This window comes from Microtus pennsylvanicus, chromosome 4, assembly GCF_037038515.1.
Source record: "Microtus pennsylvanicus isolate mMicPen1 chromosome 4, mMicPen1.hap1, whole genome shotgun sequence".
NCBI lineage: Eukaryota > Metazoa > Chordata > Mammalia > Rodentia > Cricetidae > Microtus > Microtus pennsylvanicus.
This window is the reverse complement of record NC_134582.1, coordinates 44604604-44619222: the sequence shown is the minus strand read 5'-3', so window position 1 is coordinate 44619222 and position 14619 is coordinate 44604604. Positions and strand designations below refer to the sequence as shown.

The 14619-nt window shown below is 51.4% G+C and overlaps 1 long non-coding RNA gene across 1 annotated transcript; it reads right to left on the bottom strand.

Moving 5' to 3' along the window:
• Positions 1-248: 248 nt before the first annotated feature.
• Positions 249-10825, bottom strand: LOC142848668 (uncharacterized). The gene is made up of 3 exons (XR_012910446.1): positions 10261-10825; positions 2982-3326; positions 249-1360 (listed from the first exon to the last, which is right to left on the bottom strand). It is a non-coding gene; the product is annotated as an uncharacterized LOC142848668 (long non-coding RNA).
• Positions 10826-14619: the final 3794 nt, after the last annotated feature.

The following is a 14619-nucleotide window of genomic DNA, read 5'->3' as shown; positions in this document are numbered from 1 at the left end:
GTGACACTGCCTCAATAAATAAAGTAGAAAGCAATTAAGGAGGACATCTGTCATTAATTTTTGAGCCTCCAGACACATGTATGGCCACCCACAGGTACATGCATATACATACATGTCACACACATATGCAAAATTATAATGATGTATTTTTAAAAGTGTCCCCAAAGCAGGGTTTTGGTGGCGCATGCCTTTAAATCCAGCACTGGGGAGGCGGGGGGGGTGTGCCAGAGGCAGGCATATCTCTGTGAGTTAGAGGCCAGTCTGGTCTACAAAGAGAGTGCCAGGACAGCCAGAGCTAAATGGTGAAACCTTGTCTCAAAAAAACAAAAAAAGGTGTTCCCCAAAAGCTCCAGGTAGGTAGCACCCAAGAAATGACATCTCTAAGGTTGATTTCTGTCTTCCACATGCAAGTAGACATACCTGCACCTACAAACTCACAAAGTAAATAAGTAAACAAATAAACATTTGTTGAATGAATGAGTGAATCCAAGTCCACAGTAGGTTGGATGTCTCAGAATCTCTTCGTTAAGTTCAATATAATATGTGTGTATGTGTGTATACACATTTGTGTGTGTGTGTATAGCTATACACACATATACATACATAGAAAGAGAGAAAAAGAGAGAGAAAAATAACAGAGAGTACAACCAGTCCTCTATGCCCATCGGTTGCACATCTGTGGATTCAACAATCTTTGATTAGAAAATCTTTGTGGGGAAGATTACATCTATACTGAACATGTTGAGACGATTTCCCTTGCTATTATTCCCTAAACAACACAGTGCAGCAACTCTTTACACAGCATTTACATTGTATTAGGCATTATAAGTCATCTGGGCATGATTTAAAATATGCTGCAGGACTGCTAGAGCTCTATGCAAATTCTACAACATTTTATACAAAGGATTGGACAGCCATAGATTTAAGCAACCAGTGGTGAAGCAGTCCCAGCACGGATCCCTCCTAGGATCCAAGGTCGACTATACTCATTTCTCTGAGACAAATGGAGAGTCGTGCAAAAGCCTCCCTCATCTCCTCTCTACGCCCACAAGAGCCCCTCTGCTTGCTCCAGCTCCCTGTCCTAACTGATGCTCCTTCTGTGGTCTGTCTCTGTGGAACATCCAGGTCAGATGGGCCCTTTCTGAAGCCAGGCTCACCTCACCAGGCAGCAGCTTCGGCCTGGTGAGATTAACATCACCAAAATCCCCATGCATACTCAGGAGAAGTGCTTTCTGGGGGGGGGGGGAGCAGAATGAGGAAGAGTGTCGCTGGCAGTGACCCAACACGAGTCAAGGTGAGGGAGATGATGATGATGATGGCCATGGTGACAGGGTGGGACTAAGAGCTGTGACCCGTGGTCCTAGGTGGAGGGGGATGAAAAGGAGACAGCTAAGAGAATATCATCGCCTGCTGCCAGCCCCTGCTTCATTGTCCCACCCAAACCCCAGCCTGCTACCTTCCTCTGAATATCCCCAAGCTTCCCAGCACTTGAGCGAGGGCAAGTATCTCAGCAGAAGCCGGGTCTCATCCTCACCTTTGCTCTCTTCGTGGCTAAGGGGCTGGGCACTCAGCTAAGATATTTACACACACCCTTCCAGTCCATCTTGACTCACAGCACTCACAGAAGGTCACACTCGCACTATGTTGTGACAAATGAGAAAACAGAGGGTCATTTGTCTGTTAGGCCATTTGCCTAACTGTCATAAACAGCAGTTATGTCATTGGCCCGTATCCAAGCCCAGATCTCAGCGGCATTGCTACGCCTGTTCCCCAAAGGGTACTGCTTAAAACCATCATAAACCCCTAATCCTGACAAGGAGCGCCTCAACAGCCGCGCCACCCTTCCATCATTTTGATGGTAGCTTCCCCTTCATGCTTAGTAGAGGTGCTGCAATTACTGACACCACCTCTGGCATGAGGGAGCTGAAAGAAAGACGGAATCATAGGATGTCAGGCTGGCAGAGACCTAATGTCACATTTTCAGCTGGCAGGTGAAAAACCAGAGGCCCGCAGAGGCTTCCCATAACCATCTAACAGTAGCCATTGAGATCTGGGATGGGGGCTTCTAGGTATTTCTGCTCAGGTCCCTGCTCTGATAGATATCCATTTTGATTTGAGGGTAGGTTGTGGGGCTTGAATCCAGAGACTCCTGCTCGCTAGGCAAGTACTCCGCCACTGAGCTATAATCCCCAGCTCATACATTTCCATTTTGAATTTCAGCTCTCTTACCAGAAAGCCCCTGGGAGCCTTCTGCTTCTTCTCATTTTGTGTATCTTTAAAGAAAACTGTGCACAACTCGTCTCCCTCCCATTGGATTTTGTCCTTTGGAGCCAGGGCCCCTCTCCCCCTTCCTCCTCTTCACACCCCCAGATCATCTTCCTCCTCTTCCTTCTCTTGCAGCTAGAACAGGATCCTGAGGCATCCGGGTCCCACTGTGGTCATGTGCTGGCCAGCAGGGGCTATCGGGTCTTCTGACTGCTGCAAAGAGCAGCTCTCTGCTGCTTCTCTCCTCTCTCAGGGTTGCTGGGAGATTATTAGATAATTTTCAAATTTGTAAAGTGCCTTAAGCTCCTCGGAGGCAAGGTGGTATATGAGTGTAATAACAATAACAATCCTATCTGTCAGAGCCATTGAGAAAATGAATCTTGTTATCCTCAGGAACCAGCCTAGAAACCGCAGCAAGGAGCACCTAAGCAATGTATGCGGCTCGGTTTCCTGACCAATCAGGGGCAGGTAAAGTGCCACCCCAGCTAAAGTGTCATTGCACACATACACACACACACACACACACACACACACACACACGGCCCAGGGCTAGCAGTAAAGGGCTCTCAGAAAGTTATCCAAATTGCCTCTGACGCTTCACCAATTAAAATGACTTTAGGACAAGTTGAAATCAACTTAGGGAGCAAAGCATTCTGATTTCTGAACCTCTCAGAAGGCAGCCGGGAAGGCAGGTGTCTGAGCAGGTTGTCACTCACTCAGGAGTAATGACGGGAAATCCATCAGGGACAGCGATTGAGTCTGGAGAATTAGTAAGGCTGTTTACACCGTAGCTGGGAGTCGGCGGGGCTGGCCAAGGCTGGGCTCTTGACGGCTGTGTCAGCTTCTCTGCTAATGAGCTTCTCCAACTCCACACTCCCCCGCTGGACTCACTGCTGCAGACTTCAAGTCTGGCTGCGTCTGACCTTTCGGTGAGGACCTCAGGGCAGGGTGACTACAGACAGGCAGAACTGTATTCAAGTTCTGGCTCTGTCACTGCCAGTCTTCCAGTGTTGGGCAAAGCTCTGTACTTCTCCAAGCCTCGGTTTCCCCAGGGCTAACATCTGCTTGAAGAGACAGGTGCACATTTGTCATCCTGGGAGGATCAAAAGTTCAAGGCCAGCTCAGGTTACTTAGGCAGTTCTAGGCTAGCCTTGGGTACCTGAGATCCTGTCTCAAAAACACAAAAAGCAAAGTAAAATCTACAATGATAGCACAATTTACAGTTGTCTGGTGAGGACGGAAGCAGGCTGAGATGCCTTCTGTTGGGTGGGCATGGAACAGAAAGGAAGTCAGTTTACCTCTTTAGCCCTAGGGCATCCATCTTTTCGGAGATTGGGAGACACAAGGAGACAGAAACCATTGGGAAAATAAAACTACATTTTAAGCCACAGCCCTGCCCCACCCTGGCGGTGTGATTATGCCTTAGCTTCATCATCTGAAAAATAAAAGAAGCATGTAATCCCTCTCTAAGCCCATCAGAAACTCGCTAGGAGAAATTACAGAAAACTGCACTGGGACCAGCTGCAGTCAGATTAGAACCAGACTTCCCGGCAATGGCAGCAATAAGCCCACTCCTTCCTAGCATCCTCGGCTGTGTTGGAGGGAAGGCAGACATAAGAGCCCCAGAGCTGCTCTACAGACATGAGGAGGAACACTGTGGCCTAGCAGTCCCAAGGGCTTTCTTTGATCCTCGGTGTCCAAGGCTTTGTAGAACCTAGAGTGACCCTGAAGGGAAATCTCTGGTCCTGTCCAGGAGCAAAGGTCACATCCTCACCGACAAGCCCCAGTCAGCCATGGGCCATGACCCTATTATTTAAGCTTTTCATGAAAGGGCAACCCCTGAGGCTGGAAGAATGGCCGGGACTGACTTTTCCGGACAGGAAGTAGGAGCAGCTGGACCTAAGGCCTGGGTTGACCTGTGCAGCACTCTGGGCTGGGCTGAAGACTTCCAGACTAAACCAAGTGCTTCGGTGGCTGAGAAGAAAGCCCTGGATGGCACAGGGGCCTCTCTTCTGCCTTAGCCTGGCCCACCGGCATCTCCCCGCTGCTCGTGGACTCTGCTGACTTTATTGTAATTTCCGACTTGTCATGGTTAATAGCAGCCCTTTGTTAATCACTGTGTGTTTTTAAAGTAAAAGGAAAAGAAATTCCCACAGGAGACTCTCACTTGGCTAAAGCAATGGGAGGTGAGGAAGGGAGAGGATCTGGGGTAGTGAGGTTGCCTGCCTGGATTCTGCTCAGCCAACATTTGAGGCTGTGGACTGCCAAAGTGAGGGACATCATGACTCTTCCTGCCTTCTTTTGGGACAGCTCCTCACCCCCACCCATACTTATGCCAGAGGCCCTACCTACTCACCAACCCCATACTTTTAACAGGGGAAGCATAAGGAGAAAGTCTGTATATACACCAGGAGACCTGGGACCTAGGGAACAGCTCCCAGGGGCCTGTCAGAGTAAAGATCTTTCAGTTAGGAAACAGCTAGAATTCAGGGCTCATATATTAAAATTTAGCCATAAAGCTCAGTGATAGCATGCTTGCCTAGCAAACATAAAGCCCTGGGTTCAATCCCCAGGAAAGCATTTTTTAAAAATAATAAATAGGAGCTGGGTGGTGGTGTTGCACGCCTTTAATCCCAGCACTCGGGAGGCAGCTCTTGGTGAGTTTGAGGCCAGCTTGGTCTACAGAATGAGTTCCAGGACAGCCAAGGCTACACAGAAAAACCCTGTCTGGGGAAAAAAAAAAAAACTAAGAAAAAAGGGAGGGGAAAGGTTCGGAGGAAATGGCTCATCCCATAAAGTATTTGCCTAGAAATCATGAAGACCTAAGTTCTATCCCTTACACACATGTGAAAAGCCAAGCACAGCGATGTGCACTGTAATCCTGAAACTGGGAAGGCAGAGACAGTGCAGGTGACTGACGCTGGGGCTCAGTGACCATTCAGCTTAGCCTGCGGGTGAGTTCTAGGTTAATGAGAAATCCTGGCTCAAAAAAAAAAAAGGTGTTGGGGGGAGTTGGATGGTGCCCAAGGAAACATACTTCTGGACCCAACCTGTCCACGCACACACACATACACACACACACACACACACTCACATACACACACACACATACACACACGCACACTCACATACATACACACACTCACATACACACACTCACATACACACACTCACATACACACACTCACACACATACACTCACATACACACACTCACATACATACACACACTCACATATATATACACACACAAATACTACAACCCCAAGAAAAAGAGAATGGGTATGGGGTCCAGGTCCCACCAGAGGCTGGAGCAGCGACTGTAGGTTGTAGGGCAACTCAGCAGGCCACAGGCCATGCCATGCAGTGGAGGGGGCCAGGATTTTCAAGGGGCTCCAAAAGCTGGCCTGCCATGTTCTTATCCAGAGTCATCCGGAGTCCCAGACTCAGGAAGCATTGGTAAAGAGTAGGGGCAGGGAGAGAAGGGAGCCAAGGGGAAAGGGAGCTGGGGACACAAACTCCCCAGACAGAGAAGGATGGAGCCAGAGAAAGAAGTTCATACAATCTGAAGGCACTGATTAAAATCCTAGCAGAAAATGTAACGGAGGGACTTTCTATCTTTCTATTGAGACATTTAACCTAAAAGAAATGAGTTAAATAATTTATACAGAGAACAAGTGAAATTTGCTTTGATCAAATTAAAAAATATGACTGTGGAAATAAAGTGTCCGCCGCATCCTTCTCAGGCGGCGGAAAGGGCTGCCGAGAAACAAAATGACAGAGACATAAAAATAACTAACCCTAACCCGGCGAATATTAGCACCATATTTTTTGGGAGATTACACGGCGTCACTGTAGGCCACGCAGAGAAATCCTCGCTAAGCACCAACAGGAGAGGTCTCTCTCATTGTGGAAGCTCCATAAAACCCAGAAAATGGATAAAATTTTCCTTTGTAAAAGCGATCTGACTTCACTCAGGGGTTGGCCCAAAAGCCACAAGGGATCAAATCAAATTTCCCACTTGTGCCTTTCCGAAAAGGAAGAAAACTGCTTAGCTTCCCACCCCATCTCTGTGCTTCTTAAAGACGCCTCCCCTTCTCCCATTTATCCTGCACACACCACACACACACACAGGCTCACACACACATGGGCTCACACACTCGGCTATGACTTTTTTCTTTGTCTTTTTTTGGGGGGGGGTAGCATTTGAAACAGGGAGTCACTTTGTTACTATAGCTGACCTGGAACTCATCATTTAGCCTGGACTGACCTCAAATTTGTAATCCTCCAGCCTTTACCTTCAGGTACTGGGATTCTGTATAGGTCCAGACCTCCACACCAGACATTCAAACCTCCTACATACTTTCTCCCCCTTTGCTTGCTTCTACCTCTCCAGGCCTGGGATTATAGCCATGCATCACTGAGCCTATCTGGTATGGGGATAGATCCTAGGGCTTTTTAGCACAATAGGCATACTCTACAAAGTGAGCTACATCCCCAGCCTCCCTCATTTGATCCTTTTGGTGTGTGGGTGTGTGTGTGTGCGCGTGCGCGCGCGCGCGCGCGCGCGCGCGTGCATATGCCATATGCATTCAGTACTTGTGGAGGCCAGAAGAGGGCGTCAGTTCCCCTGGGACTGCAGTTACAGATGACTTCTGGAACTGGAGCTACTTAGAGATGGTTGTTAGCTGCAGTATGGTGCTGGGAACGAAACCTGGGTCCTCTGGAAGAGCAGCCAGGGCTCTTAATGCCTGAGCTGTCTCTCTACCCCCTGATCTGCTCTTAGGAAACATCTCAGACCAGTTCTAAGAGTCCTGAGCAAGATGAACATGGATACCACTCACTGACTTAACCACTCAGCCTCAGCCAATCACCCTGTATGGTGGACTTGCCTGGCTCCCCTGGCTAGCACATGCCTGTAATCACAGCACTCTGGGAGCAGAAAGGCAGGATGATGGATGAAAGCCACAGTCAGCCTGATCTACATTGTGAAATCTGGTCAAAAGGAGGAGGAGAGGGAACAGAAAAAACAAGCTGCCATAGTACAAAGGGAACCCCTCTGGCTGCTTGGGGTGTATCTTCCTCTTCTACTGGGGGGAGACCAGTAAGTAAAACAGAGAAGCCATGATCTACCTTTATCCACATGGACTCCATCTTCATACCTCCTCCTGGAGAGTCTGCTGGGCACCTGGAATCCAATCTAGGAGTGAGAGTTCAGCTTGGCTTGTACCAGTCCTACTGGCTTTGGGGGTTCAGATGACCCAAAAAACTCTTAACTCTGAGGAGAGGTTAAAAGCCAGACAGTGGGGGCTGGAGAGATGGCGCAGGGGCTATAAGCACTGGCTGCTTTTCCAGATGACCAGGGTTCAATTCCCAGGTGGGGCAGCTCACAACTGTCTGTAATTCCAGTTCCAGGGGACTCGACACCCATGGCAAAGCACCAATGCACATAAAAATTTTAAAAAATCGTATAGTAACTGCTTCAAGTTCTGGCTTCAAGTTACCGCTTGTGTACTTGTGTGCCCACAACCAAGCTAACTCCTCCTCACCTGCAGAAAGAGCAGAAACACTTTCCAAGAATGGAATGGAGTACGGGCATGCAACAGGGTATGCAGAATTTGCAAAAGTTCCATAAATGCAGATTGTTTTGCAGTGACCTTGGTCAAGGCACCCAAGGTCATGGTAGATTTTCTCCCGAACTCCTTAGTTATGGTTTCTGACTCTCCACAGAAAGAATGGCTAACTGGCCTCTGTTCTGCCTGCACCACGGAGAGGGCTGTGGTTTGGAGCCCTGGCTGCACAGATGAAGGGCATCGAGATAAAGGCACAGTTCAACCCGAGGTCGCATGGACACGCGCTTTCTCCAGAGAGTGAACCCCTGGCAGCTGTTCCCTTCCCAAAGACCCGCCATGTGCCAGAGAGAATATAAAGCCAAGATTGGCTTCTCCTGAGGAAGCTTTGTGTTGTCTGTCTGTTTGTACTTTGATTTTTGAGACAAGGTCTCCTGTAGCTCAGGTGGGTCTCTAAGTCATTATGTAGCAGAGGGTGGCACTGAACGTCTAGTCCTCCTGCCTCCACCTCCCTGGTGCTGGAACTTTAGGCGTGCACCACCAAGCCTGGCTTCTAGAACACTGCAGCAATGCAGACGCTGTCTCTAGTGAGACTGAGCTTTCTGTCCCAGAGGGTGTGTAAGCAGAACTTGAGGGACATACAGAGGGCTGTGTGCGTTCAGTGGGGGCCACTCTGCAGGAACCCTGTGCAATTCTCAGCATGTCGAGACGACTTGCGCTCAGAAGCTGCCGGCCTTTGTGGGCTCGAGATATCTGCTCCCTTCTTTTCTGTGCACCTTTTCTTTTTCCTCTCCCTATGATTGATCTTCTCCTCTCTCCACCCCCTCCCCAGGACCCTTGAGAAATGCAAAACCCATATGAGAATAGAATCTCATATTATGTGCATATTATGGTTGTGTGTGGTGGAATGCTGTGAAGATAAAAGAGGGAGAGGTAGAGAATGGAAAGGCAGGCTCTCTCTCTCTCTCTCTCTCTCTCTCTCTCTCTCTCTCTGTGTGTGTGTGTGTGTGTGTGTGTGTGTGTGTGTGTGTGTAAGAGGGGGAGGGATTGAGGCATGCGATCCACAGCAGGTGTGATGATGTCGTCCAGGAACTGGGCTGTGGGTGAGCCCAGGGCACACGAGTGTGTGCATCTGGGCTAAGCTGATGAGCCACTGTGTCAGTGCAAGTGTGTCAACCCTGGGATGGGGTTGAGCCTGCTTTTATCTCCTCTGGCTGTGCAGGATTTACAAGCTTTTGAAATGCAGGATTAATAAGAAGAGGCCGGTGTTTTAATCTATAATGGAACAGAAAGTATCATTATTGTTAAATAATGCACAGCCTGTCGTTTATTAAGAATTAATGGTTTATCGAGTGTTCAGGTTGCAGCAGCTGCCTGTGCCCTCCCTGGCCTGGGCTTCTAGCTGGTGGCCTGTCCCTCAGTCCCCAAGCCCGCAGGCTGCAGGGACAGCAGCCACCAGTGGGTGGCCTGAGAAGCTCAGAGCTTCTGCTGAGAGGTTTAGCCTCTCTTAGTGGTGTTCCCCCCCCCCCCCCCGGTGGGTCAGAAACAGGGAGGCAGACTCTGGGGAGACATGACACAGTGATCCCGTTCACTGACTCAGCCTGGATCCTCTGTCCATCCCATTTTAGAGAGAGGAAGATTCCTGCCCCACCATATTTCAGGCGAGGAGGCTGTCTCCATTCTTGGAAGTCGGGACAGTAGAGACCCAACTATTCGGGAAGTTCCTTCCTCCTGGGCATGGAGTGTGGTGCTACAATTTTCTCAGGAGAATCGGCATCTAAAGAGACCTCTTGGCTGGAAAGAAGGAAGCCACAATAACCAAGGACTTTCTACAGGCCAGGCATTTCCCAGGCATCATTCCATTGTGACCTGTGTCACCAACTAGCGCATGTGTTCCCATCTTTTAGATGAGGAAACTGAAGCTCACAGAACTTACAATATTCATCCAAGGCCACATCACAGATGGACCTAGAGCCAAGCCATTCTTTTTTAAAGACCTATAATTCATGGTAGCCTTGAACTACCCCTGTGACCTTGAACTCCTGATCTTCCTTCCTGACTCCACCTCCTGCATGCTGGGATTGCAGATCTGTGCCACCACACTTAACTTAGGGCCAAGCTGCTTTCCCCCTCCCCAATGTTTTTCCAGTTCAGGCCTTGGGGCAGTAGCTCTAGGCTTCCCCGGTGCTTTAAAACAGTTGATTTTCAAGGACAGTGTCTGAGAACCTCTATCGGGCCTCTATGCCTGCCCCGTGATGCTTCAACTGTAACAATGCACAAACAAAACAACAAAAACCTCAGCAAATCTAGCATCTCCCCCAGCAGAGAGCACTGAGGGCAGAGCCAGGTGATGCTACAGATGGCAGCCAGGGTCCTGATCCCCAGTCAGATCCATCCTCGAACGCCTTGCTCACCCTATCACCCACCTGTTTGTATGGTTTGACTCTCTAGCCAGAAAGACTCGACTCCAGATCCAGCTTCTGATTGCGTGTCCTCTACGTCTGTGGCAGAATCAGCACCCTGTGACCTTGAATAAGTTCCTCAACCTCTCTGAATCTCTGGTGGTTGTCGTAATAGGCCTGCCTCAAAGGATTATTGTAAGTGCTCAATGAGGTCATCCCTGTCAGCCTGCAGCACAGACTTGACAGTAAACACTGGGTTGATACTGGGGAGGAGTGGTGCTGCTGGGGCTGCTGACTCCAGCAGATATTCGCAGCAACCATAGGCCACCAGTTCCCGCCCCATTCCTCCCCTGCTGTGCTTATGCAGTGGGCACATACTAGGCACCTATTCCCCAGGCTCTGGGCTGGGCACCTGTGGTCAGCCTGAGGCCGTGCTGAACAATGTCTGCCCTTATTAAACCTTCAAGCCCTCTTCCCCTCCTTCCTATAGTCCCAGCTCCAATCCCTCTCCTCTCGGCCTTCAACCTTGCACCCTCTGAAGCCCCTCTCTGTACCTACCCCACCTCATCTCTGCGCCCCATGCTCCACTCTTCTTCTATTCCAAACAACGCAGTGTTTGCCAGCTGCCTCCTTCCTACTTCTTTCCTCTTCCCCCCTTGTCACCTTCCCCATCGTCAAGAGCGACACCACTCTTGTCTCAACCGCAACTCGCTCTACTCTTCCTTCCCAGTCCCAGCCTTTCACAGCCAGTACTATCCTCCCCCATCCCCAGCCTTCTCCCATCCCAGTTACTGGGGTCCTGAGGTTCTGTTGGGGGTGGTGACACTGCCCCTAGAGGCCATTGTGGGAAGGCGCACTATGAGAAAATGAACCCCCAATATCCCAGAGCGGGCACAACCCCAGCACCTGCAGTGGGTGGAGCCCCTGATTGGCTGGAGTGGGGCGGGCACTAACTGCGCTCCAGCGAGCTCCTCACTCCCCACCCCCACTGTCCTCTCTCCTCTGGGCGGGCCACCACGCTGGGACCTCGGCCCACAGCCGGGCTCCTCACGCGGCTCCTGTTTTATTAACCTGCCTGTCGCTGCTCTCGCCACTGAATAGGGCCTGGGGGGGGGGGGGGGAGCTGCGAGGTGGGGGCCGGGCTTTGCGGGAGATCACCATGGAAACAGCAGCTCGGCCAATCAGTGGGCAGGCAGGCCGAGTGCAGCGGGCAGCTCGGTCTCTGAAGCCTCGTGCAGCCACCGGCTGACTCCTGCCTGACAGGCGGTCTGCAACCCCTGCGAGGCAGAGGATGAAAGGGGGGACAAGACCCTAGGGGAAGTGGCACCGGCAATTGAGTGGCGGAGCGGCCGTGAGGCTAGAGGCACTGGGGTGTGTGTGTGGAGGGGGCTAGAATAGAAGATAGACTGGGGAGAGCAATGCTGGCGACGAGTCCTGGCGTCGGGTGACAGTGACAGGACTACAGGAGCCCGACACAGGAAGCCCAGTCTCTCCCTGGTGGAAGTGTTCCATCCAAGCCAAGGTTCCTCGCTGGTTGGGACCACTCCACTCTTTGTGTGGGAAAGGACCGACTTTGCACCTACGGCCAGCCAATAGCACTCTCTACCCACCCCCCCAGTTATGACAAGCAAAGATGACAGCACACATTGTTGAATGCCGGGGGGGGGGGCAGGTCTGTCTCTAGTCAGGAACCGCTGAGCAGCACTATTAGGCAGTGGTCACTATTCATGAAATTTGTTGCCCTTGAACTGGCTTCCCTGCGAGAAAGGAGGAGGACAAGGAGGGGAAGTGGAACAGGAGGAGGAGGAGCCAGAGGGAGCCAGGCTAGGGTCCAGGTGGGTGGAAGGGGAGCAGGACTCCAGTTTGGGCTGCGAGGAGCAAACAAAGCAAGCTCTCTAAATTCCTTCCTCCCTGCCCAGCCTTGCCCAGCTGTCCTGCAGACTCACTCCAGACACCACATCCAGGAAGTCCTCCCTGGTTGTCTCATGCCGTCACTGGATTTCCTTTCCTTCGGAACAGTCACTCGCCCCTGCCTCCACCACATCCCTCTGACTCACTGCTAAGAGTTGTCACCCCTGCTGAGGGAGAGCCTTCCCTCTGCCAGGCCCTGACAGACTTATTCCCATTTCTTCATCTCATTGTCACAGCTCCACGCGCCGGGTACCATTATCATCACCGTTTTGCAGGTGAGAAAAGCGAGGCTCCAATTAGCAAGCTCGCTCAGGACGGATCACAGAGACAGCGGCGAGGATTCAAAGCAGGTGGTCAGGTCTGAGGGCTTGCCTGTCTAACATCAGACGTGTAGTGCGAAGCTCGCGGCTCCTGGATGGGTCTGAAGCCCCTTGCAATGCCCAGCACGCACTGGTGAGTAGCAGGCACTGCCGAACTGCTCTGAATAGTATGGTGGTTCTGTGTGAACAGCCAGGCACCGAGCCCAAGAAGGCTAAGACTGAAGCAACTCATGGCGCTGGTCCCCAGAATGCCAGCAGGGTTTGCTGTGGCATGGTCTAGTGGGGTCGGTCCCGCGAAAGGAAGTAGTACCACTGAGACTATTTTTTCAGCCACACTACCTCACCAGTTCTCCCATGGAGGCTGGGCCATGGCCCCCCCTAGTGGCCAGAAGGTCACTCTGATGACGGGGGCGTCCCCCAGTGTACCTGAAGATCTCCAACACAATGGTCTTCTCACCTGGCTAAATTCTCAGACTTCAGGGCATGCCCTCGGGAGTTAGAGCTAAACACCTCAAGGGACTGGACTTGCCCCAAACTGAGCTTGACAGGACAAACCTCCACCCCTTCCCCGCTCCCCACAGAAAGCGTCCCTTCCCTCCACCCCTAACACATTTGAAAAGGTGTTGCCCTCAAAGGACTCAATCAGAGCCCTCCTTCACAATGGCCAGAATGATTCCACCCCCATCCCAGCAAGAGGGGGCTTGAGGCTGCGGGAGCATCGCTAGGAAATATTGAATAACGCCACCTCCCACTCAGGTTAGGGTTTTGGTCTGGAATACAGGAGCTAGAGTCCCAAGGGGCTCCCATCATAACCGCTACCCCCACACACCATGCACCACCCGCCTCCCTCAGGAACCTGCCACACATGCACAGCACCTCGGCTTTGAAGGCAGGGCTCCTGGCAGGCTGCTGTTCCCATGGCAACTCCATCCCAGGCTGCCCTACCCAGTACTTTCCTCCACCCCCTTCCTCCGCCCTGAATCCATATCACCTTCATTCACAGAACAAGTGCAGCATCACATCATCAAAGTGGACACCCCTTCCTCCCAGGCCTTTCTCCATCCTTGTTTTCTCCCCCTTCTCATTCAGTGGGAAGCCTCAAGCTGGGAAGGGGAGGGGTGGAGAGAGTGGAGGTGGTGAAAGGAGAGGGGAGAAACCGGAGGGAGCCATGGCTCAGCTCCCCTTCACAGTGCTGTGGTCCCCAAGGTTTGGCCTTCTCTTCTCATTCCCAGAGCTATTTCATCTCAGTGCATGGGTCTGTACCTTTCCTGGATGAAAGTCCAAAGCACAGACAGGCTCCCCATGAACCCCAAGACTCACATTGGGGCTCAACCTCAGAGCCCTGGTGCTTCCTCCAGCCCCCAACCCCAAGGCTGCTCCCCATTCTGAGCTGGTGCCCCTTGCTTGGGAAAGACACTCCTTGTCAGAGTCAATGGGAGCACTGAAATCTCGGGTGGGTCAGTGGGCAGAGCTGGTGGAACCTCAACCCCCATTGTTGCTTAGGCAATGTGACTCCTCCGACTAGGGAACCTTGACTTTGGCGGGTGCTGTTGGAAAGTCCAGAGAAGCCTGATCCGGCCAGCATCAGTCCTCTGTCTTCAGGAGGTCCAGGGGCGATGGTCACAACCCAGCTTTAGAGCTGGCGGCCGGGACTTGAATTGCAATGCTCTCATTTGTCCTCCACAGGAAGCTTGTCTCCTCTGCCTTGATTCCCGTGTCTGAACAACGGAGGCAGCAATGACACACAGGCCTTGAGTTGCAGTATTTCATTTACTCCTTGCGGCAGCTCAGCGGGGTAGAATGATTGTTGTCTGATCTACAGAAGGGAAACTGAGGCTGAGATAGTCAGTGGCACAGCGGGACTTTAATGAGGCAATAGAAGGTATTGGTGGCACAGAGTCCATACATAGCAGCTAGGTCTGAAGGGGGAGGGGGTCTTAAGAGGTCGGGCTCAGGGCTGCAGCGCTTGCCACACACTGGGTAACCCAAGCTGCCATGTAGTCCTATTGCGGTTCTATGACCTAAGCTCAGGCCTCCTGTGTCGCTGGCCTTTGCTCTGAGGATGAACAGATTCCATTGGGGACCCAGACTGTGCATTCGCCAGCCAAGGTCAAGGTCAAGAAAGGACTTGTTGAGACTGACTGATGTTGTC